The sequence below is a fragment of the Haliotis asinina genome, chromosome 2, assembly GCF_037392515.1.
Source record: "Haliotis asinina isolate JCU_RB_2024 chromosome 2, JCU_Hal_asi_v2, whole genome shotgun sequence".
NCBI lineage: Eukaryota > Metazoa > Mollusca > Gastropoda > Lepetellida > Haliotidae > Haliotis > Haliotis asinina.
Window position 1 is genome coordinate 84,914,321 of NC_090281.1, and position 27,331 is coordinate 84,941,651.

General features: G+C 41.4%; 1 pseudogene; it reads left to right on the forward strand.

Annotated features, from left to right (window-relative positions):
- The window catches only part of LOC137274720 (vascular endothelial growth factor receptor 1-like), a 78,831-nt pseudogene that overhangs the window by 30,537 nt on the left and 20,963 nt on the right, over positions 1-27,331 (forward strand).

Sequence of the window (27,331 nt, forward strand, 5' to 3'; positions counted from 1 at the left end):
CAAAAGAAGGTGGCATGTGACAGTTTTGATCCCACAGAGCACTGAGTTAGGCACAACATACAGATACCAAACATGGCAAAATGCTTGATTATCATATGAGTGAGGGAAGATGGTTTTAAGCAATAAGCAATAAGCAATAAGCTTTAAGCAATATTCCAGCAATATCATGGCACTGAACACGAGAAATGATCTCTCACATTTCAGAAATTGTGGGGAATCAAACCTGGATCTTTGGCGAGCCAAGCCAACCCTTTAACCACTACCCCTGTTTATGGCTACTCCACCACTCAGATAATGATATGAACATAAACTTGATAAAAGGCAGGAAATGATGCATCATGTGCCAGGCACACACAGCACTAGGGAAGCAGGTGATTGTATTCCCTCATTGTATACCTTGGCAGGGCGATGGTGTAGCCCAATGGTTAAAGCGTTAACTTGTCACTCCGTAGACCAGATTTTATTCCCAAAATGGGTACATTGTGTGAAGCCCATTTCTGGTGTCCCTTGCTGTGATATTGCTGGAATATAGCGAAAACTCAACTCACTCACTCACCAATACCATCGCATGCAAATTATCATCTTATTGAGCCCATTGATGCCCCATTCTTGACCCAGTTAGCCTGCAGAAGCCCATGATAATGAATGTGTTGAGAGACAGTCCGTTATGTTGTCATGTAGGTGATGAGTCCACAGCACCCCATTGCTTGTCGTAAGAGGCGACTAAATTGGGCAACCTGCTGGCCGTGGGTTGCGCCCCTGTGTCGGTGGAGGACGGGATCCTGGTGGTTGAGGGCAGTGGGTTCTTGGAACCGTGTTCCTACTGCTCAACACACCACTTTGGCCCTGACTTCACCTGGACAGGTGGTAGAATGGGCCCGATTCTATCAATCGGCTGGTCATGTCAAGCCCTGTTTGAGTCAAATATCCTATTCTTTTGTGTTTGGGCTTCACATGTACAAAAAATATCAACAGTTTTTGCCTAGAGTCCTACGTCAGAAGGCGGTGGTTCATGGGCCAGCCTGGTTAATGTCAACCTCCGAATTCTGTAGGTCTCCAAATTTCTGTCATGTGCAGAACCAGCTGGACAGTCACTTTGGTAGACAAATATAGCTATTCGTGTTACATTTGCTGGGGTATAGCAGACTTGTAGCCCTGATGATGCAGACTGGATTCCTCTGCAACACCGTCCTTTGTTCACACTCGGCGGCGGGTGGGGAGCAAGTTTGCCGAATATAATTCTCTCACCATGCCTCTCAACCAACACTCTGGTTCGTCGAAGAACAAACGCCGTCATGTTGATTCCGTGTCATCTGATGAGGTTTATTGTCATTTCATCTTCCGATGGTAATCCGCTTAAAGGTCATGCAACGTAAAACACAACTTTGCAGATTCTGGTACCTTTCGGTATGCACTTACCGAAACAAATCATAAAAAATGCCAATTCAACCTATAAAGTTGAAAAAACGCGATGAAAAAAAGCCCGCGAAGTCGGAGTTCAAACGTTTCACTAAATTCCCCCCAGCGCTAGGGGGAAAACTGGTTTCAACAGCTGTGCTGCACTGCGTCCATAACGCATGCGCAGTGAATAGGTTCGCGGAGCTTGAAACAGTATGTATGCCCAGCGTCTGAGGTCGTGAGCAGTAGTCTAATCTTGGTTGTGTACACAAACAAGTAAATAATCTACTCGTTACGTAAAAAGAAATTGTTGATTGTGGTAAGCAGTCTCTGTCACAGAGAAAGCTCAGTGTCTGGTTTATTCACACCAATAGGTCTGCCTGCCTGTCTGTTAAAGGCAACATGCAATACACAGCTTCAGTCATTGACCACGTGCAATTTGAACTTAACGCAATTTGAACTTAACACCTATCAGTCTATACGACATAAAGAAAAGTTGATTTATGACTCGTGCACCCGAGTGCAGTGTCTGCCACATTATGTAATTAGGCACGTGTGATACACATGACATGTTTTTATGTCTGCGGGTTGCAAATAAACTACATTCATATTTTTCGGATGACTGGATCTGACGGAAACTGGTGCAAACCCTTGTCAGTTTCAAGTCCTGCTTTGTACTTGGACGAATGACAGATTCCAGCCACGCAGTAGTTTACCATCTCTACTGACATGATTTTTGATTGGATCGAGCGCAAATTCAGAGAACATGTATTTTCCAAACCCAACATCTCTATATACATTCTTCATGGATAACGACTTCTTTTAGTGTATATGGTTTTGTTGACAACAGTATATGAATCCATACTGAAACGACGCATCAAGTACACAAAAAGAAGTTGTTATCCATAAAGAATCTTACTTTCTTGTGACTGGCTATACTTCTAAAATGTCCATCAAACAGATCATCTTTCTGTACACACAATGAACCCTCAGCATATCAGCAAATGAACTAGCCAATCGGAAACCGTCGTTACACTTGAGTGCATATCCACTATGACTGGGTTCGGTCTCCCGAGGGCTTCGTTTCGGGGGAAGTAAGCCTAAGTACAAAATATTGCACTTTAGAATCGCGATTGCACGCTTATAATTTTGTTTATTTGGTTTTTTTTAAAGCAGCAATGTATATTATATGTCATGAATAAGTGATAAATGTGTTTTAATTATGTTTGATTTTTTGGTTGCATGTGACCTTTAAGTTGAATCCGTTTGCCATATCCTTGGGCATCAAAGGTGCCTGTGGAGAAATTAAAAACGTCACTCGACTTCGCTCTGGCTCACTTCTTGCGGAATGTATACGAAGACAACAGTCCGTCAATCTGCTTGTATTAAAGCAATGTCCCGGTTGTTGGCTCAGTACACAATACACTTAACTCCTGCCGTGGAATAATTCGAGATCGTGCTCGTTGTCTTTCTGACATGAGGGGGAGCTTCTGGTCAAATTAAAAAACCAAGGAGTAATTGCTGCTAAGCGATTTACAAGGAAACAAAATGACACTGTGATAAAAACAAACACTTATCTTTTCACGTTTGCCCTGCCAACTATCCCAAAATCAATAAAAGCCGGGTACTTCAACATCGGAGTTGATGTTTATGTTCCAAATCCTCTCCGGTGTTACCATTGCCAAAAGATTGGACATGGTGCCAGAACTTGTACTCGCACTCAGATATGTTCTCGCTGCTGTGGTACTCATGCCAATTCTGATTGCAGCAATGCAATCAAGTGTGCAAACTGTGATGGTGAGCATTTGGCCTCGTCCCATCTTCGTTTAAAAGTTATGTAAGTGAAATGCACAAACAATCTTTCTTATTTAAAGTTGGTGCCAGATCCGTTTTCAGTTCCAGGTACATTATCCTTTTCTGCTGTAGCATCTTCTCCTGCCGCTATAAAAATTACTACAGTGGCTACATCGTGCAAGACTGAAATTTCATGGATTCATGATAAACAAATATCTGTAAGTGAAAGTATCCTATCAAATCAAACGACAAATACATTGGCCTCTCAGACCGAAAGTCCACTATTGAAGATCACAGAGCCAGAATCTCCAGGACTTTCTGACACTGAGAACAATGTTCTTCGTCAAACAAGGAAAGAAAAAAAAAACAGAAGAAAAAAAAGACAAACGTGCTTCAACACTTGGAGGCGCCACCTTCTTCGAAACCACCTGTAGAGGTTCAAAACTCTTTTGAACCACTGGAAATGGAGGTTACTACTCCAAAAGGAATGTTCTTCCTTCGCGTTCTCGTTCACCCATTAACCCACCATGAGTGCAAGTCACATTATACAGTGGAATTGTAGGGGACTTCAGAATAATTTCAATGATCTGCAGTTATGAATTGAAGATTACAAACTATCGGTAATTTGTTTACAAGAAACTTTCCTTAAGACAACAGATAAATGTGATTTACGGCTTCACAATTCATATCATCACTATTCTCCGGCGGGAGATAAAGCTACTAGTGGATTGTCAGTACTGGTGTGACAGGATGTGATTCACAGTCCTGTTCCTCTAGTTACGCCCCTTCAAGCTGTTGCAGTCCGAGTTACATTAAACATAGTGTTTACTCTTTGTTCTGTGTATATACCACAGTCCTATTCACTTCAACAGTCTCTTCAATTCCAGTCTCTTTATGACCAGTCCCTAAGCCATGTGTCATCATGGGTGATTTGAATGGTCATAACCCAATTTGGTGTTCTCATGATACAAATACCAAGGGCAAAGTACTTGTAGAGTTTTTCTTGAATAATGATTTGTGCATTTTTAATGATGGTTCTCATACGTATTTACATCCTGCCACTGTCACGTATTCGTTCCTTGATTTATCACTAGCTGATTTGCTTACAGAATTCGAATGGTCAGTCCGCGATGACCTCTGTGGAAGTGATCCTTTTCCTACCATTCTAAAATCTGTGACACCATCTGACGTTCCTCCGTTGTCACGATGGAATTTTACTGAACCTAACAGGGCGTTGTTTGAAACTTTTTGCCTTAACAAACTGCAACCTGTTCATTTTTTAGATGTTCCCGATGCCATAAAAGTTTTCTCTGAAGAATAAACTAGGTGAAACACTTGCAAAACATTCTTCCTCATCAAACTATACACCCCAATTTCAAAAATACCAAAAACAACAGGAAAAGAAAACTATTAATTTTCATTCAGATAACGGGGAAGATTACAACGAAATCGTCTCTATTTCTGAGCTCCACACTGCACTTGAACAAGCTCATGATACTGCTTCAGGAAGTGACAATATCCATTATCAACTCCTGAAACATTTACCAGAACCGTGTTTACAAACATTATTAAGTATCTTTGATGACATTTGGACCTCTGGTAACTTCCCTTCATCCTGGCGTGATGCGATAATTGTACCCATACCTAAGCCGGAACGTGATCATACCGATCATTCAAATTATAGACCTATTTCTCTGACTGGCTGCGTTTGCAAAACCATGGAACGCATGGTCAATAATAGATTAACTTGCAACCTGGAATCAAAAAACTTACTCACCAATATTCAATGTGGTTTCCGTACAAATCGTAGTACCACTGACCATTTAGTGCGACTGGAATCATTCTTGAAGAATGCCATATTAAACAAACAGCATGCAGTGTCAATCTCTTTCGATTTAGAAAAAGCATATGACACTACATGGAAACACGGTATCTTAAGAGATCTACATGATTTGGGATTACGAGGCCGTTTGCCTCAATTTATATCCGCATTTTTAAACGACAATTTCAAGTCCGAGTAGGTTCTACCCTTTCCGTGGTGTCTTTAAATTTTCTAAGTCGAAACTAATTGTATCCATTTCTGTAGGAAATACAAACCACATAAGGACCCAGAACTGTTTTTAAGTGGCGCTCCTATCAGAGTTGATAAGGAGGCCAAGTTTTTAGGTCTAATTTTCGACTCCCATTTAACCTTTCTTCCGCATATCAAATCCCTAAAACCTAAGTGCCTGAAGGCACTCGATTTATTAAAAATCGTTTCTAATACAAAATGGGGAGGTGATCAAGCTACCCTCCTACATATATATAGATCACTTGTTTGTTCAAAACCTGGTTATGGCTCAATAATATATGGTGGAGCCTGCAAGAGCAACTTAAAACTATTACATTCTGTCCATTATTAAGGTCTAAGACTTTGTCTTGGCTCCTTTCGAACTTCACCTGTTGACAGCCTCTGCGTCGAGACTGATGAACCATCCCTTGAACAGCGCCGTATAAAATTAGCTTTACAGTATGTAACAAAACTATATTCGAACGAGTTAAACCCTGCCTATAACTGTGTTTTCAATCCTCTCTATGAGGATTTATACAATAAGAAATCTTCTCTTGTTCCGCCTCTTGGTTTAAGAATAAAACCATTTATTTCTGCTTCCGGAATTGAACTGGATAATATAGCTCCTTTCCGTCTTTTTTTTCTTCTCCTTGGCAAATGGTTGGGCCATAGGTTGACTTAACATTAAGTACATTTAAAAAATCAGAAACTAATGAATTGCAATATAAACAAGAATATAATAAATTAAAACATAAATATAGCAATTATAAATCCTTATTTACAGTTGGGTACAAGGACGGTGGCACGGAGCTTTAATTTCTAGCTCAATGCCAGCAGCAGATATGAAAGATTTCACTCTTACACCCAAAGGCGGAACAAGAGAAGACATTTCATTGTATAGATCCCCATGAAGAAGATTGAAAACACGGTTAAATAGAGGATTTGATTCATTAGAATATAGTTTTGTTATATACTGTACGGATAATTTTATACGTCGTTGGGTAAGGGATGGCTCATCGGCCTCAACGCAGAGACTATCGATGGGAGAGGTTCTAAACGATCCAAGACTTAGCCCTTGGTGGTGGATAGAATCTAATACTTTAGGGTACTGTTACAGGCACCCCCATAGACGATGGAGCCATAATCAAGTTTGGAACGGATTAGTGATCGATATAGATGAAGGAGGGTAGCTTGACCCCCTCCCCATTTAGAATTGGAAACGACTTTCAACAAGTCAAGTTCCTTCAAGCATTTAGTTTCAAGGGATTTTATATGTGGAAGAAACGTTAGGTGAGAATAAAAAATTAGACCCATGAATATAGCTTCCTTGACAACCTTGATGGGCGTGCCATCAAGAGATAGTTCAGGGTCTTTATGTGGTTTGTATTTACGGCAGAAATGTATGCAATTAGTTTTCGTTCTAGAGAACTTAAAACCATTTTCAAAACACCATTTATTTATCTTGTTTAAACACAGTTGCAGTTGCCGTTCAATAGTATGCATATTTTTACCACGACAAGATATATTAAAATCATCCACAAATAACGATCCATCTATTGAATCGTTTAAAACTTTTGATAAACTATTTATGTTTATACTAAATAATGTAACAGACAAAATACTGCCTTGTGGAACACCCTGGTCCTGATGGTAAAGATCAGGCAGGGTTGTACCCACTCGAACCTGAAATTGCCTGTCTGCTAAAAACTGAGATATAAAATTAGGTAAATGGCCTCTCAACCCAAATTCATGCAACTCTTTTAAAATACCATGTTTCCATGTTGCATCGTAAGCTTTTTCCAGGTCAAAAAAGATTGATACAGCATGTTGGTTATTTCCTATGGAATTTTTAAGGAATGATTCCAACCGAACCAAATGGTCAATACTACTTCTATTTTTTTCGAAAGCCACATTGAATGTACGTGATAAGAATATTCGTTTCTAAAAAAACACACTAGTCGATTATTGACCATGCGTTCCATGTTTTTACAAAGGCAACTCGTCAATGAAATAGGCCTATAGGTTGATGGATCAGTATGATCCCGGCCAGACTGAGGTATGGGAACAACAATGGCATTACGCCACGACAGTTGTCCAAATATTATCAAACATATTTAAAAGTGTTTCAAGACATGAGTTGGGTAAATGTTTTAAAAGCTGATAGTGGATATTATCAGCCCCTGTTGCTGTATCATGAGCTTGTGCAAAAGCAGTATCAAAGCTCATGTAGTGAAAATACTTCATTATAATCTTCACCATTGTCAGAATTAAAATTAAGTTTCAATTTGTCTTGTTGATTTTTATCTTTTTGAAATTGAGGATTATAATTAGATGATGAAAAATGGGCAGCTAAAGTTTCGCCCAACTTAATTTTCTGTATCATGTTCCACACCTTCGTCATAGGCGCACGTGAATTGATCTTTGAAACAAAGTTCTTCCAAGACTGTCGCCTATTTTTGCTTAAACGTCTAGCCTTGGCACTATTTATTTTACGTTATTTAAATTGTGAACGGTAGGATGCCGGCGAAGGTATTTCTCTGCTTTCTTCCTACACTTCTTGGTCCGTTTGCTATCGTCAGTAAACCATGATTTAGAAATCTGTGGTGTCGCAGAGGACTTAGGAATAGGTTCATCAGCTATTTGATTCAGTTTATCAGAGAACAACCGAATAGGGTCAACAGCATTAACAAAGTAATCAGATTTTAATTCATCAGTACAAAGTGTCTTAAATAAATTCCAATTAGCCTTCGCAAAATTCCACCTGGTTGCCGGTGGATCATCAGTCGGATTTATAGCAGAGAGAACTGTGGGGAAATGGTCACTTCCACAAAGATCGTGATGGACCTACCATTCAAATTCAGTATAAATATTTTGGTCACAGAGCGACAAATCAAGTTCAGAATACGTGCCTGTACCAGGATGCAAATATGTGGCTGATCCATCATTAAATCTGCATAAATTATTATCTGCAATAAAGTCTTCTAGGATTTTCACCCTGACATTGACAGTATTACTTCCCCATAGAGGGTTATGCCCATTTAGATCCCCCATAATGATACAGGGTCTCGGGAGCTGGTCAAACAGATTCTGAAGATTGGACTGTTGTACGAGAGAAGATGGGAGATGTACAAGGAGCAAAGAGTGAAAGTTATGTGTAAAGAAAGGTTGCATTTTAGGGGCACAGGGCTATGAATGACACCCTGTCTCACCAACATGGATGCGCCACCTGTAGCTTTGTTTCCCGGAGGTGAAAACGAGTGATATGAGTTGTACTCATTTTTGAGATATGTCGCTTGTAAAGAAAAGGCTGATGGTTTGAAATCCTGTGATAGTAATTGGAGATCATTAAAATTGTTCCTAAGATCCCTCCAATTCTATTGTATTATGTTCATAAAATTATTTATGGAGGTTCAACAGTAGAAAGTGAGTGCGCGGAAGCACTACTCCTACACCCTGTGTGTGAAGGAGTGATCTCCATAGCAAGCGGTTCAAATACATTTTGAACCGACACTGGCTCTTCTATATGTTGAAGAGACCTAGTCTTCTTTTTTCACTTTTCCTTTTCTTTACTCGTTAGCTGAGCAACACCCTGAATAGCTGGAGATGATACAGTCGCAGGTAGTTTTTCTGTCTGTGGCTCTTCAGTCTGGGATGCTGAGTAGCGCTGACATGTTTGTGACCTCTGAGTTGTGCCATCCAACGTTATCTGAGCTTCACTGACCCAAGATATCACAGTTTGACAAGAAACTGAAGAAGTGTTTTTAACAACAGAAGTTGGTGTAGGAGAAGAAACAGTAGCTGAATACGTTATGCTGGTATTTGGTCTTGTTGGAGCAGGAACTAATTTCTTAGCTTCAAAGTATGAAATATTATGTGTACATTTCAGTTTGAGGATTTTACTTTCATACTCGAATTTTGGGCAGGACTTAGATGACGCCAGATGCTCACCACTGCAGTTTGCACACTTTATGGCATTGGTACATTCGGTACTCTCATGAGTACCACTACGGCGTGAGCACACTGACTTATCAGTGCAGGACCTCGCACCATGTCCAAACTTCTGGCAGTTGTAACACCGGAGTGGATTTGGGACATATATCTCCACTCCAGTATTGCAATAACCGGCTTTAATGAACTTTGGAAGATTAGTCAGACCAAACGTAAACAGATAAGTGTTGGTTTTTATAACATTTGATTCCTGTTTCTTGATAAAACGTTTCACAGCAGTAACTCCTTGCACTTTTAATTCAGCCACAATTTCTTCTTCAGTCATATCTGAGAGACAGCGGGCCCTGTCTCTAACAATTCCTCTGCAAGAGTTTAGGGTTTTATGTTCCGAGACAACAAAATGTCTCAGTCCTAGCAGATTGACTGATTGCTGCCTGCGTACACATTCTATCAAGAGAGAACCATTCCTGATACGTGTGACATTTTTAACCTCTCCGCAGATACCTTGAATACCCTTGGAGATGGCAAAAGAGTTGATGTTTAAAGGATTCTTATCAGCACTTTCTATCACAAAAAACCGTGGCCAGAAATCCTTGGCAAATGAAGATATCTCTTCATCAGAGGAAGAAGACATATGTCTGCGTTTTGATGTTTTGACGGAACCAGATGGAGTGTTAGTAGCCATGGTTGATATATAGTCTGGTTCATAATTATTGAGAATTTTTCTTCTTACTTTGAGCTATCCTAACACCTCAACTGATTCACTGATACTTAAAACTAAGTAATGGTATAAGGGAGGTAACTCATCTTGGCCTACTGAGTATAGTACAATTAGAGTTACCTCCCCTGAATTTGTAGCAGACGTCATTTTCCTCAGCACTGTCAACAATGTCTGCTGAAGATAAAAGAAGGTTGATTTTTGAGTTGTGTAAATAAGGAATTGATGATGTAAATACATTGGCAGAGAGAACAGGAACTCCTCTTTCTACTGTGTATAGGATTAGGAAGAATTTTAAAGAGGGAAAGGATTTTGGGCACCAGAAAGGAGCAGGGAGACCCAGAAAATTGGACTTCTCAGATCGCGTCCGGCTGGGAATTTTAGCGTCTAAAACGCAAAGGGCAAGCATCTCCAACATCAGGTATGAAATGATAGAAAGGGGATCAACAGTTGTATCAAAATCTACAGTTAGAAGAAATTTGATTGATCTTGGATGGGAGAAAAAGACTGGAATTCCTTCTCCTCTCATGAAACAAGAACATAAAGACAGGCGTGTTGAGTGGTGTTTGGCACATGAAAACTTTGACTGGGAAAATGTGATTTTTACTGATGAAAGCTCAATATGGGTATATCCCAATAATGTGAAAATATGGACAAAGTCTGCGTCAGCACCGTTGTATCGACGACCTAAATACAGCCCAAAGTTTCATGTATGGGGAGGGATATCCTTATTAGGAACGACCCCGCTGTGTGTGTTTGAGGGAAATCTGACAAGTCAATGCTACATTGACATATTAGATAATTTTCTCCTTCCAAGTGCACATGTGTTTTTGGAAATGACTGGATTTTGCAGCAAGATAATGATCCTAAACACACCGCAAAACATGCCAAGCAGTGGTTTCAGGAGAAAAATGTGACTGCATTACCATTTCCTGCATATAGTCCTGACTTAAATCCCATTGAGAACATTTGGGGGATGATGAAGGAATGTGTGAATCAAAAGGGGTTGACAAAAATTGAAGACATGAAGAGAGAAGTGGTCCGATACTGGGACAGCATAACTCACGAGACACAACATGAAAAGGTCAGTTCACTTTCACAATACATTCAATTTTATCTGATTTGTTCTCGTTTAATAATATGAAATGCTTTAGCTATTCTCAATAATTTTGAACCATACTGTATATAATTCGGCAACCCTGCCCCCCCCAATCGCCATCGAGTGTCAACAAGGACGGTAATACAGTGGAAACCAGACTACATTCCCAGGGCTACAGGGTTGTTATACTCCAGAAAATACTTGAAAAGCCACGATATCTTAAAGAAAATGTGTCAAGCTGGTTCTGCCTGTGACACAGTTCCAAAGAGCACGGAATTCAGAGGTCTATATATCCAGATTGGCCCATGGGCCACCGCCTTCTGACATGGGACCCTTGGCAATTAAATGTATCAGATTTGTTTGCTAAATATCACAAGGACCAATACCCATAAATATATATGTGCAAAAAGTATGCTATGCACAGGGCATGGCGTTACCAGCCGATTGATGGAACCGGGCCAGTTCTACCACCCGTCTAGGCACCCGTGGCGAGCCACCTCCTCGTGGTGGGTGCTGGGTAATGCTAGGAGCATATCAACCATATTACACTAACCATGGCTAATGAAACTCCAACAAAAAAACCCAAAACGTCCACTTGATATTGACCCTGTTGATACTGACCATAGACCGTCTGCATCGATTGAGTATTGGCCACGTTTCCTTGTGATTGAGACTCCTGACAAGACACCCTTGAAGTTGAACCCCTTTGCTGTATCGAAAGGTATTCAAGGCATTGCTGGGGATGTGAAGAACATAAGACGCTTACGTTCGGTTGCCCTGCCAGTCGAGTGCGGGAGAAAGCAAATCTGATGAATATTGAATCGTGGGCATTCCCGTCACGGTTTCTGCACACCAAACCTTGAATACAAGTAAAGGTATCGTGAGAGATAGAGATCGATTGTTTGATGACATGTCGGACCTTGATATAGGATCTGAAATGAAGGATCAAGGCGTACTATATGTCAAGCGCTTTTCAACTCGCAGAAACAACGAAACCGTCAAAACAAATACCTGTCTGTTTACTTTCTTGTGTCCAAATGCTCCGAAATCAGTGAAGGCAGGCTACTGCAACATACAAGTTGATACGTACATCCCCAACCCGCTCAGGTGTTTTAAATGCCAGAAATATGGACACGGTGTAAATACTTGCACATTGTCTGTTGTGTGTGCTCACTGTGGTGAGAAGACACACACAACAGAAGATTGTGACAGTGATTATGAAAAATGCTCCAATTGCTCAGGCGACCATTCTTCATTTTCTAAACTGAGCAAACGGAGATCAATAAAATAAAATTCACTCAAAATATCTCTTTTTCTGAGGCCAAAAAACTGGTCAAGAGATCTGATCTGCCAGAAAGTTATGCTACTGTAGCAAAAACATTATCCGGTTTTAGCTCTAAAACAACATCAACCACAGGCTACCAAACTACCTTGACTTGGGTAAATTGCGATTCTCCACAGCTTTTGTACCCTGCTATATCATCACAGACAAGCTATTAAGGCAAGGAAAAAAGCCGAACATTATTTAAGTCGCCATCCTATGTTGCATAATTTAAATAAATTTTAAATTTTAAATGCTAAAGCACGGCGTACTTTTAAACAGAATAAACGGCAAAATTATGTATCTAAAATAAATTCTCGGACACCCATGTCCAAGGTATGGAACATGGTCCAAAAAATTAAAGGTGAAGGTGCTAAATCTACTGTCCATCATCTTAAACATGGAGATCAGTTACTTACGGATAAATCAGATATCGCAAATAAACTGGGCGAGACCCTCGCTAAACACTCTTCCTCTTCTAATTATATAATGAAACTTTTTCTATGCATGAACTCCATACTCCTCTTGATCAAGCTCATGACACTGCTACGGGAGCTGATAACATACATTATCAACTCCTGAAGCACTTACCAGAATCCTGTTTAGAGACGCTCTTATCAATTTTTGATGATATTTGACTTCCGGGAAATTTCCTTCTTCATGGCGTGATGCCATAGTAGTACCAATACCTAAACCTGGCCGTGATCATACGGATCCATCCAATTATCGTCCGATTTCATTAACTAGCTGTGTTTGCAAGACCATGGAACGCATGATAAATGATCGACTTGTTTGGTAGTTGGAAACTAATAACATCATAACAGATATACAATGTGGTTTCCGGAAAAACAGAAGTACAGTCGATCACTAAGTGCGTTTAGAATCATTTGTGAAAAACGCGCTGATTAATAGACAACTCGCTGTGTCTATCCTTTTTGATCTCGAGAAAGCATATGCCACAACCTGGAAATATGGCATTTTGAGAGATTTACATGATTTCGGTTTGCGAGGTCGTTTGCCTGAATTCATAGGCAATTTTTTAAATAACAGACAATTTCAAGTCCGAGTGGGTTCTACCCTGTCTGATCATTACAATCAGGATCACGGTGTTCCACAAGGCAGTATTTTGTCAGTCACACTTTTTAGTATAAAGATAAACAGTTTATCAAAAGTTTTAAACGATTCAATTGATGGGTCGTTATTTGTGGATGATTTTAATATTTCTTGTCGTGGTAAAAATATGCATACTATTGAACGGCAACTGCAACTGTTTTTGAACAAAATAGATAAATGGTGTCTTGAAAATGGCTTCAAATTTTCAAAATCAAAAAACAATTGTATACTTTTCTGCCGTAAATATAAACCTCATAATGACCCAGAACTATTTCTAAATGGCACCCCTATCAAAGTTGCCAAGGAGGCTAAGTTCTTGGGACTTATTTTCGATTCACATTTGACCTTTCTGCCCCATATTAAATCCCTAAAAGCCAAATGCTTGAAGGCACTCGATTTGTTGAAGGTTGTTTCTAATTCAAAGTTGGGAGGGGATCAGACTGCCCTCCTACACCTATATAGATCACTCATCCGCTCAAAACTTGATTATGGCTCTATCAAAAGCAACCTGAAACTATTAGATTCTGTCCATCACCAAGGTCTAAGACATTGTCTTGGTTCTTTTAGAACTTCACCTATTGACAGTCTCTATGTGGAGGCTGGTGACCATCTCTTGAGCAGCGCCGTATTAAGTTAGCTTTACAGTACATTACTAAATTATACTCTAATGAATCTAACCCTGCCTATAACTGTGTTTTCAATCCCCTTTACGAGGATTTATACAATAAAAAATCTTCTCTTGTTCCGCCTCTAGGATTTAGAATTAAACCACTTCTTTCCTCGGCCGGCATTGAGCTGGAAAACATAGCTTCCTCCCGTCCTCTTTCTTTTCCTCCTTGGCAGTTGGTTAGGCCCCAGGTGGACCTAACATTAACCACATTTAAAAAATCAGAAACTAATGAATTACAATATAAACAAGAATATAATCAATTAAAACATAAATATAGCAATCATAAATGCTTATTTACAGATGGGTGCAAGGATGGTGGCGCAGTGGCTTGTGCTACTGTCATCGGATCCAGAACAATATTTCCTAGTTGCCAGATAACAGTTCTATTTTTACAGCTGAAGGTAACGCCATACTAACGGCTCCAGATTTGAAGAGGTTATTTTAAGACGGTGTCGTATTGGCCATACTAGATATACTCATTCATACCTTTTAAAAGGTGAGGCTAGTCCACTTTGTATCCCTTGTGATGAGAGAGTCACAGTCAAGCATATTCTGCTTGACTGTGTTGAATATTCCATCACAAGGGATAAGTATTTTACAGTTAGAACAATTAAGAATCTTTTTACCAGCTTTAGGTCTCATTTAATTATTGATTTTTTTAAAAGAAATTGATTTTTTGGTTGAATTTTGAAATTATGTTGTGTAAATAGATGTATTTTAATTATTGGAAGTTCGGATTAGTAACTTGAATTGTTGGTGACTGTACCCTCAAAGGGGGTTGAACTATTGTAAAATTATTGTCCTCCTGAGAGGGTACGTAAGTCCCAAAACATTCACAGTAAATTTAAACTTTCCACTGTTCTTAGTCGCAGTATATGTGTATGAGGGGATGATGTAAATCCGACTAGGGTCCATGCAGGTAGCAAAGGCACTGTAAGTCCCCATGGTCCCTAGTATGGTGATCTACCTTCAGTTGTTGGCAATCTATAGCCTGAGTTTATATTGTATTGTCCGAATAGTGATATTATTTTTAACTTTCCACACTAGTTCTAATCTCATTTGTGATATTCTAGTTATTTTACTGTCCTTCGTTGACAGGTTTTTATTCTATAAATGTATTTCATTTCAGTATTAAATGTTCTCGTCACGATATGGCTGATGCATTGCCGATGTGACGTTAAATATTAACTCACTCACTCACTCACTCACTCACTAGCACCCGTCTAGGTGAAGTAAGGGCCAAAGTGGTGTGTTAGGCACCAGGAACATAAGGTCCTAGTCCAAGTGCCCTCAACCACCAGGATCCAGTCCTCCACCGACACAGGGGCGCAACCCGCGGCCAACAGGTTGGTCGACCAAATATTGCCCCGGGTCCACAACGAGGTGTTGGCAAGCACTTAGCGTTACCCAGCACCCACCACGAGGAGGTGGCTTGCCACGGGTGCCGCCACTGCTATCAAACACTTCACTACCACCAAACACACTACAGCCAGCAGTACCTTCAACTACTACATTACAAGCGTGGTGGTGATGGAGCCAAGTGTTTAAGGTGTTTGCTCGTGATGCTTAATACCAAGGGACCACCACCATATAGCTGAAATATTGCTGAGTGCAGTATGAAACTCACTCACTCACTCACTCACTCAAGATCCAGGTTCGATTCCCTACATGTTTGAAGCCTACTACTTGTGTGATTTTGCTGGAATTTTGCTGAAAGCAGCATAAAAGCCACACACAGCAACCAGCAGTAACTACCACAGTGCAACCTGTACCAACAAACATGTAATTTAAATGGTTTTCTGGATTCAGTCTGACAGCAGTGTTTCAATAAAAGAAGTCCCCTCTAGCAGCAACAACAAGACAGCATCCCGCCTCACCCTGACCAATGCCCAGTATTATGACACAGGAAGCTACAGGTGCTACTATCAGGCTGACCAGCGTAAAGTCAGGGATGACTCCTCTGTCTACATATTTGTCAAAGGTAAGAGAGTGTCAGTAAATGTTGCAGCAATATTCTTTCTAGGTCATTTAGGGGTGGGGATTACAGAGAATGTTCATATTGCAATGCAAAAGCGTATATATCAATACGTATTGCAATGTAGCAAGACGTTTCTACTTGCTCCAGTTAATGCTTGATTAAAATGAATATGCATCAGAAAGGGTTAAGGTGATCCTGGCACAGTTAGGATAGTAAGGCGCATCATCAGCTCAGGACCTTTGCACCCTCTACCTGGACAGCGAATGGGACTTCTTCCAGGAAAGAAATGCTGCCTAGTCGAATCATCAAGAACTTTGCGGAGAATATGTACACTCCCCAACACTGCACCCTTCTGCATTAACCAGAGTTTCAGAAGGCCTGTGCTCCCGGTGGAGAACCCACGCGTTAATATCTGGCACAAATGAAACGGGAACAACAATTTAACATCCATACAGTGGTTGCTAGTTTGAACTAGTGTCTCCAATCTCAAAAACAGCCCTGGGATATTAGACAACAGGTTGAACTGGTCAGGACATATCAGAGATCACTGGTCATGAATGAGTAAATATTTAAGTCTTTCAGATCCAAAACTGATTTGTTTGATTGGCATTATTAGAAGTTGATGAGTAAGAAGAAAGTAAGATTCCTTATGTATAACAACATCTTTATCACGTATGATACAACATTTCGGTATGGATCCGTATACCATTGTCAAGCAAGAGTGACGTAATACAGCACAGAACAGACCTAACTACATGGTCGGGGATAAATCAATAACAGCATGTAGGTATGAATCAAAGGGATAAACAAAAACAACAATGGGTGGTGACAATGATGTGACAATAAGAGGAAGTCAATAAGACAATAATAAAGTATACGTGGTTGATAAGATCAATTATCGGTGATGGCTGACGTGCTCTAATTTGTTGTTTTTATCAGTTTATTATTGTATGCAGTTGGGATGCAATATCCCCGATCTCTGTTGGTTTAGGGCTCGTAATTTCTTTAAGTACCAGTAAACCGGTTATGTTGCAACAGTCTAGTGGTTGATAGCATGAACACCATTGCATTAAGAAACCCCTTGATCCCTATTTTATTTTTCTCTGGAATCCCATGTGCCACAAGCATGTTTTCTCTGAACTATTTCTGACTGAACATATGTTAAGGACATAACATTGAAACATTTTGAAAGGAGAAAATCTGTAAGCAAAGGGAAGTAACTCTGTGTATGGTAATTGGATGGCAATTTGACGGCAAGGATCATGGCAGTATAAGAACTGTGAAAGAATGAAAGATATTTTGTGAAGTATAAGAAGTGTTTAAATGTTCTTAGAATTTTAGATTGATAGTTATATTACACACTAATAGTGTAAACCTAAGTATTATAGCTTTTTCTTTTTGTTAGTCCCCATATTGGTGATGGATGAATCACATTGCAAAAGTAAACTATCACCTTCCAAAACACTGAAGTTTTTTAAGTAAATATCTGTTTTTGAAAGCACCGAGGCACTATTTTTTCAGAAATAAAGTTACATTATTGAATATATTTGTGTACAAAATACAGAATACCAATTGATCACAATGCCCATCCTCGGTATCTCCAGGGCATGCATACCTTCCGATGAGTCTCCACTAAAGGTTGGATACATCTATGGCTCAGTCCAATGAGTTTATTACCTCCCTTGGCTGGCTTTTTCTCCGATGAGATGTCTCCGGTGGAAAGTTGAAAGTAATGTCACTTTTGCAATTTAAATTATCTAACCAGTTAAACTTGGCAACACAAACCATGCAGAGGTTCTCTGAAAGAGGTAGAAGGAGTTCTTGCATATATATTTAAAAGATTAGGACCTGTCATTTTGTCTATTATTATCTCAAATAGTATTGTAGCGCATGAGGTGGTATTAGTGTCTGGATGTAGCACTGTATAAATACCCACATTATATCTTATTATTTTTATGTTTTACAGATTAAGATTAAAATGCAACAAAGACGGTTTTGGTGATCCTGGCACAGTCAGGCCCTCGCCCCCTCTACACGCAGCCCAGACAGCGAATGGGACTTCTCCCAGGAAACGCTACCTAGTCAAACCCACCAAGAACTTTCCGGAGAATATGGAGGCTCCCCAACACTGCAGCCTTCTGCATTACCCAGATTGTCAGAAGGGCTGTGCTCCCGGTGGAGAACCCGGGCACTCTCCTGATCTGCGCCAAGAGATCAATAGGTACCAAACCAAGGGCACCGAGAACAATGGGGAGCCTGACGACAGTGTACTTGGGATGCAATCGAGACATTTCAAAGGCGAGGTCCGCATATTTATCATGCTTTTCCTGAATCTTGCCAATCACATTGCTGTCAAAAGGGACAGAAAATTCTATGATATAAATAATTTCATTGGCTTTATCAAAAAGGACAAGATCAGGTTTGTTTGCTGGAATTCGTCTCAGGTTGTATATTGGCCTATTCCAGAGAACCTTAAAAGCATCATTTTCCAGGACGCCCTGGACATGTTCAGGGTCGTACCATGGATGGACCTCGGAGTCAAAGCCACAGGCATGGCGCAGACGATAATAAAAGCAGCGAGCCATACCATCATGTCTTTTAAGATATGCTGTTTGTGCCAAGGGAGGACATCCACTGACAAGGTGTTGGACAGTCTCTGTGAATTCATTGCAAAGACGACATTTCATATTGATATTTTCTTTAAGAATAACATTCTGGCGATTGCGAGTGGGAAGTGACTGGTCCTGAGCAGCAAAAAGGAAGCCCTCAGTTTCACATTTGAGACCAGCCGACTTCATCCAGGCGAAGGAGTCGGTTGGATTGCTGTTCTGTTCCACACACTGCATATACACACGATGCAGTGGCTTCTCAGAAAGCTTCTCCACAAAGGACCGACTCTGGGCAGACTTGGTGAAAGACTTCACCTGGCTTTGACCTTGTTTCGAGCATTTAACTCTGAGCTCCAGATTTTCTTTAAACGAGATTTATACTCGGCCCGAAGTTTATCTTGAATCTGGGCATTCTGGAGCTTGTCTCGAACTTGCATTCCAAGATACGTGTAGGCCTGATCTTCCACGAGATGCTCAATAACTCCTCCCCCTTGTAACTTGACCGATCCATCATTAGTTACCTTGCCACGTTTCAAATGAAGAGTGTTACATTTGTCGAGCCCAAATGTCATGCCAATATCGTTAGAAAAGGACTCGACAAGGAGAACCTGTTCTTTCAAATTGGTCTCTCCTTTGGCAAGGAGCTCGATGTCATCCATATAGAGGAGATGAGTAAGAGGTGTTGGAGATCTGTGCTGAGGAGGTCCGGGATGGTACCCTTCCTCCCCGTTGAGCAGGAAACTCAAAGGATTTAAAGACAGACAAAAAAGCAAAGGACTGAAGGAGTCCCCCTGAAATATTCCCCTTCTGATTGGAATAGATTCCGAAGTCTGCACCTCTCCTTGCGAGTACATCTCAAGTTGAGTCGAACAGCAACTCATTAAAGACTTGAGTAAATCAAGTAGTCGCTGAGGGAGGTCAATACACTGAAGAGACTTCAGAATCCATTGGTGAGGGACAGAGTCATATGCCTTTTTGTAGTCTATCCAGCACATGGAGAGGTTGCGGTGGTATGTTTTAGCCATTTATTTTTTACAGATTAAAAATTGAAATGCAGCAGAGAGGGTTCGGGTTATCCTGGCACAGTCAGGCTGGTCAAGCTCATCATCAGCTCAGGGCCCTCGCCCCCTCTACACGCAGCCCAGACAGCGAATGGGACTTCTCCCAGGAAACACTGCCTAGTCAAACCCACCAAGAACTTTCCGGAGAATATGGAGGCTCCCCAACACTGCAGCCTTCTGCATTACCCAGATTGTCAGAAGGGCTGTGCTCCCGGTGGAGAACCAGGGCACTCTCCTCATCTGCGCCAAGAGATCAGGAGGTACCAAACCAAGGGCACCGAGAACAATGGGGAGCCTGACGACAGTGTACTTGGGATGCAATCGAGACATTTCAAAGGCGAGGTCCGCATATTTATCATGCTTTTCCTGAATCTTGCCAATCACATTGCTTTACTATTATTATTATTATTATTATTATTTTTTACAGATTAGAATGAAAATGCAGCAGAGAGGGTTCGGGTGATCCTGGCACAGTCAGGCTGGTCAAGCTCATCATCAGCTCAGGGCCCTCGCCCCCTCTACACGCAGCCCAGACAGCGAATGGGACTTCTCCCAGGAAACACTGCCTAGTCGAACCCACCAAGAACTTTCCGGAGAATATGGAGGCTCCCCAACACTGCAGCCTTCTGCATTACCCAGATTGTCAGAAGGGCTGTGCTCCCAGTGGAGAACCCGGGCACTCTCCTGATCTGCGCCAAGAGATCAGGAGGTACCAAACCAAGGGCACCGAGAACAATGGGGAGCCTGACGACAGTGTACTTGGGATGCAAGCGAGACATTTCAAAGGCGAGGTCCGCATATTTATCATGCTTTTCCTGAATCTTGCCAATCACATTGCTGTCAAAAGGGACAGAAAATTCAATGATATAAATAATTTCATTGGTTTTATCAAAAAGGACAAGATCAGGTTTGTTGGCTGGAATTCGTCTCAGGCTGTATATTGGCCTATTCCAGAGAAGTTTAAAAGCATCATTTTCCAGGACGCCCTGGACATGTTCAGGGTCATACCATGGATGGACCTCGGAGTCAAAGCCACAGGCATGGCGGAGACGATAATAAAAGCAGCGAGCCATGCCATCATGTCTTTTAAGATAAGCTGTTTGTGCCAAGGAAGGGCATCCACTGACAAGGTGTTGGACAGTCTCTGTAAATTGATTGCAAAGACGACATTTCATATTGATGTTTTCTTTAAGAATCACATTCTGGCGATTGCGAGTGGGAAGTGACTGGTCCTGAGCAGCAAAAAGGAAGCCCTCAGTTTCACATTTGAGACCAGCCGACTTCATCCAGGCGAAGGAGTCGGTTGGATTGCTGTTCTGTTCCACACACTGCATATACACACGATGCAGTGGCTTCTCAGACAGTTTCTCCACAAAGGACCGACTCTGGGCAGATTTGGTGTATTATTATTATTATGTTTTACAGATTAAAAATTGAAATGCAGCAGAGAGGGTTCGGGTGATCCTGGCACAGTCAGGCTGGTCAAGCTCATCATCAGCTCAGGGCCCTCGCCCCCTCTACACGCAGCCCAGACAGCGAATGGGACTTCTCCCAGGAAACACTGCCTAGTCGAACCCACCAAGAACTTTTCGGAGAATATGAAGGCTCCCCAACACTGCAGCCTTCTGCATTACCCAGATTGTCAGAAGGGCTGTGCTCCCGGTGGAGAACCCGGGCACTCTCCTCATCTGCGCCAAGAGATCAGGAGGTACCAAACCAAGGGCACCGAGAACAATGGGGAGCCTGACGACAGTGTACTTGGGATGCAAGCGAGACATTTCAAAGGCGAGGTCCGCATATTTATCATGCTTTTCCTGAATCTTGCCAATCACATTGCTGTCAAAAGGGACAGAAAATTCAATGATATAAATAATTTCATTGGCTTTATCAAAAAGGACAAGATCAGGTTTGTTGGCTGGAATTCGTCTCAGGCTGTATATTGGCCTATTCCAGAGAAGTTTGTAGTTGTCATTTTCCAGGACGCCCTGGACATGCTCAGCGTCGTACCATGGATGGACCTCGGAGTCAAAGCCACAGGCATGGCGGAGACGATAATAAAAGCAGCGAGCCATGCCATCATGTCTTTTAAGATATACTGTTTGTGCCAAGGAAGGGCATCCACTGACAAGGTGTTGGACAGTCTCTGTAAATTGATTGCAAAGACGACTATTATTATTATTATTATTATTATTATTTTACAGAGTAAGATTGAAATGCAGCAGAGAGGGTTTGGGTGATCCTGGCACAGTCAGGCTGGTCAAGCTCATCATCAGCTCAGGGCCCTCGCCCCCTCTACACGCAGCCCAGACAGCGAATGGGACTTCTCCCAGGAAACACTGCCTAGTCGAACCCACCAAGAACTTTCCGGAGAATATGGAGGCTCCCCAACACTGCAGCCTTCTGCATTACCCAGATTGTCAGAAGGGCTGTGCACCCGGTGGAGAACCCGGGCACTCTCCTCATCTGCGCTAACAGATCAGGAGGTACCAAACCAAGGGCACCGAGAACAATGGGGAGCCTGACGACAGTGTACTTGGAATGCAATCGAGACATTTCAAAGGCGAGGTCCGCATATTTATCATGCTTTTCCTGAATCTTGCCAATCACATTGCTGTCAAAAGGGACAGAAAATTCTATGATATAAATAATTTCATTGGCTTTATCAAAAAGAACAAGATCAGGTTTGTTTGCTGGAATTCGTCTCAGGCTTTATATTGGCCTATTCCAGAGAAGTTTGAAAGCATCATTTTCCAGGACGCCCTGGACATGTTCAGGGTCGTACCATGGATGGACCTCGGAGTCAAAGCCACAGGCATGGCGGAGACGATAATAAAAGCAGCGAGCCATGCCATCATGTCTTTTAAGATATGCTGTTTGTGCCAAGGAAGGGCATCCACTGACAAGGTGTTGGACAGTCTCTGTAAATTGATTGCAAAGACGACATTTCATATTGATGTTTTCTTTAAAGGTCACATGCAACGTAAAATACAACTTTGCAGATTCTGGTACCTTTCGGTATGCACTTACCGAAACAAATCATAAAAAATGCCAATTCAACCTATAAAGTTGAAAAAAACGCGATGAAAAAAAAGCCCGCGAAATCGGAGTTCAAACGTTTCACTAAATTCCCCCCAGCGCTGGGGGGAAAACTGGTTTCAACAGCTGTGCTGCGCTGCGTCCATAACGCATGCGCAGTGAATAGGTTCGCGGAGCTTGAAACAGTATGCATGCCCAGCATCTGAGGTCGTGAGCAGTAGTCTAATCTCGGTTGTGTACACAAACAAGTAAATAATCTACTCGTTACGTAAAAAAACTTGTTGATTGTGGTAAGCAGTCTCTGTCACAGAGAAAGCTCAGTGTCTGGTTTATTCACACCTATATGTCTGCCTGCCTGTCTGCTAAAGACAACATGCAGTACACAGCTTCAATCATTGACCACGTGCAATTTGAACTTAACACCTATCAGACTATACGACATAAAGAAAATGAGTTGATTTATGACTCGTGCACCCGAGCCCCGTCTCTGCCACATTATGTAATTAGGCACGTGTGATACACATGACATGTTTTTATGTCTGTGGGTTGCAAGCAAACTACATTCACTTTTTTTCGGATGACTGGATCTGACGGAAACTGGTGCAAACTCTTGTCAGTTTCAAGTCCTGCTTTGCACTTGGACAAATGACAGATTCCAGCCACGCAGTAGTTTACCATCTTTACTGACATGATTTTTGATTGGATCGAGCGGAAATTCAGAGAACATGTATTTTCAAAATCCAGCATCTCTATATACATTCTTTCTGGATAACGACTTCTTTTAGTGTGTATGATTTTGTTTGACAACAGTATATGAATCCATACTGAAACGACGCATCAAGTACACAAAAAGAAGTTGTTATCCATAAAGAATCTTACTTTCATGTGACTGACCATACTTCTAAAATGCCCATCAAACAGATCACCTTTCTGTACACACAATGAACCCTCAGCATATCAGCAAATGAAACAGCCAATCAGGGGCCGTCGTTACACTTGAGTGCACATCCATCCGCTATGACTGGGTTCGGTCTCCCGAGGGCTTCGTTTCGGGGGAAGTAAGCCCAAGTACAAAATATTGCACTTTTGAATCGCGATTGTACGCTTATAATTTTGTTTATTTGTTTTTTAAAAGAAGCAATGTATATTATACGTCATGAATAAGTGATAAATGTGTTTTAATTATGTTTGATTTTTTGGTTGCATGTGACCTTTAAGAATAACATTCTGGCGATTGCGAGTGGGAAGTGACTGGTCCTGAGCAGCAAAAAGGAAGCCCTCAGTTTCACATTTGAGACCAGCCGACTTCATCCAGGCGAAGGAGTCGGTTGGATTGCTGTTCTGTTCCACACACTGCATATACACACGATGCAATGGCTTCTCAGACAGCTTCTCCACAAAGGACCGACTCTGGGCAGACTTGGTGAAAGACTTCACCTGGTTTACTCCCATCACTGTACCGTCCAGCAGTACATCGCCATCAACAAAATCAACTTCAAATTTCAAATTGTGTCCAACAACCTTGGCACGCTTAAAGTAGCTGTGGAATTCCTTGCTTTCATCATGAATCTTGACGTGCATCACCAGAGGATCATCTGACAAATAAATATGTGCAAAAGTACACAATAACATTCTGTCATGAAGAGCTTCCACATTAATCAAACCCCGACCTCCTGAATTGATTGGCATGTATAAACGATTAAGAGAGGAACGAGGGTGGTGTGCTCTGTTATCAGACATGATCCTTCTGGTCAGGCGGTCAAGATTCTGGATGTCTTGTTTTGTCCAATCCACTACTCCAAAGGAATAGGAGAGGACTGACACAGCAAAGGTATTGGTGGCTTTGACTTTGTTTCGAGCATTTAACTCTGAGCTCCAGATTTTCTTTAAACGAGATTTATACTCGGCCCGAAGTTTATCTTGAATCTGGGCATTCTGGAGCTTGTCTCGAACTTGCATTCCAAGATACGTGTAGGCCTGATCTTCCACAAGATGCTCAATAACTCCTCCCCCTTGTAACTTGACCGATCCATCATTAGTTACCTTGCCACGTTTCAGATGAAGAGTATTACATTTGTCGAGTCCAAATGTCATGCCAATATCATTAGAGAAGGACTCGACAAGGAGAACCTGTTCTTTCAAATCGGTCTCTCCTTTGGCAAGGAGCTCGATGTCATCCATATAGAGGAGATGAGTAAGAGGTGTTGGAGATCTGTGCTGAGGAGGTCCGGGATGGTACCCTTCCTCCCCGTTGAGCAGGAAACTCAAAGGATTTAAAGACAGACAAAAAAGCAATGGACTGAAGGAGTCCCCCTAGAAAATTCCCCTTCTGATTGGAATAGATTCCGAAGTCTGCACCTCTCCTTGCGAGTACATCTCAAGTTGAGTCGAACAGCAACTCATTAAAGACTTGAGTAAATCAAGTAGTCGCTGAGGGAGGTCAATACACTGAAGAGACTTCAGAATCCATTGGTGAGGGACAGAGTCGTATGCCTTTTTGTAGTCTATCCAGCACATGGAGAGGTTGCGGTGGTATGTTTTAGCCTCTTCCAAAATCATTTTCTGTGCAAGAAGTTGATCCTTGCACCCATAACATCCCTTTCTCGACCCCTTCTGCTCTCTGTAAATTATCTCATTGGAAGAGCAGTAAGATGACACGAGGTTTGACAAACACCCTGTGAATAATTTGTATTGAGTATTTAGACATGTGATAGGGCGGAAGTTTTTGGGATCAGTCAAGTCTCCTTTTTTGGGAAGGAGTATTGTGCGACCTTTGCAGAACCACGGAGGAACATAACCTGTATCCACAAGAGAATTGAAACAGTGAAGGAGTGGTGCTTGGACACAGGGAAACAGTTTCCAATACCGGTTTCGAATTCCATCAGGCCCTGGAGCTGTATTAGATTTGGACTTCTTTATAACAGTCTTCAGGCAATCTGGTGAGATGTAACAGACAAACGACCTAGTTACTTTCTCATGCATTGCATGGTCATAATCACTGACCCATGGTGCCTCCAGGTTACAGTTGCCGGGTACAGACCACAACCGTTTCCAGAACCTTTCATTGGCAGCCATGGGAGGCCGTTTATCATGCTCATCAACACCACTTGTCTTGAGTTGCCTGTAAAATTGCTTTTCATTATTTCTAAATAGTTTATTTTGTTTGATAAATTTGTTTCTCCTTTCCCATTTTTTCTTTCTTTCAGTCCAAATTTTTATTTTTACCTTAAGGGAATCGACAATTTGGAGAAGTACCTTTTCTTTTGTTGTCTTGTACTGTAATTTTAATTTTCTCCAAATTGCCTTTTATTATTATTATTATTATTATCTGTATAATTTCCCCCATACATAGTTCGCACTGTGAACAAACTGTCGCAGTTTCGACTGCTATATTTGTTGACACAGGCACGCTCAGTGGTAACAACGGCTTAGCTGATTGGCTACTGTGAGAATGTGGAGTCAGCAAAGGGAGGTAATTAAAGTATCATAGATGCATCCAGGGTATAGTGGAGATTCATTGGAACGTATACCATGGGCATATCAAGGATGCACGATGCCCAGTTTCAGGCTGGATTCAAACAAGACTTGATTTAGATTCCAATTCATTTACTTTCGTTTGGAGACAACATATGTGTCATCAGTCCATAACACTGTTTCAGATCCACAACATGCACTGGTGCCACACCAGAGGGTAAACCTCCCGATTCCTGTACGGGTACAACACTACCGTAGTGCCATCATTCCCTGCCTTGTGACAGACCCGTCACTCAACGTCACACTCATCAAGCAGACGGTCAACGAGGTGGTCGACAGTCGCAGTGATGTCACTTACGATCCAAAAGTCGGCTTTACTCTCCATTACCCAAATTATTACTTCAATGGCATATTCTCCTGTGAAGTTGAAACTGAATTTTACACGGATTCCATTCTAGCTGTCCTGTTTTATAGCAGTAAGTGTGCTTCAAGTAATATGATTTCTGAATGATGTAACAACTGTCATTAGCTGAACACTCTATACAGAGGCAGTCATATATATATCAGTAATAATGCCATTGTATTTTAGATGATTCCATGATGTATGTTGTGTGTTGAAATTGCCAAGTGTGTAGCTTAAGGGGAGCCAACTCCTCATTACATTGAGTTTAACGTCTGTCTTATGGTAATATGCAACTTATGACATTTATGACATTTTTCAGAGCCATGATAACAACTATTGATGTATTTTTGAAAAAGACTGAAATTATTCTTTCATCATCATAATCATCATCCTCATCATCATCATCATCATCATCATCATCAATGTTCACAACCAAATTAAACTCATGATGTTTCTCAATGACAGGTGCCCCATCCATTCCATATCCCTTCATTGAAATTGATCCGCCAAGCACACGGATTTGGGTTGGGCAGTCTTTCACTCTCACCTGTAAAGTTAAACTGGATCGGGGACACCAGATTTCCATCAAATGGTTGTTTAATACAAAAGGGGTGAGTTTTTGTTTTTGGTGAAAAGATGGAAGATAGGGTGGTCAGCCT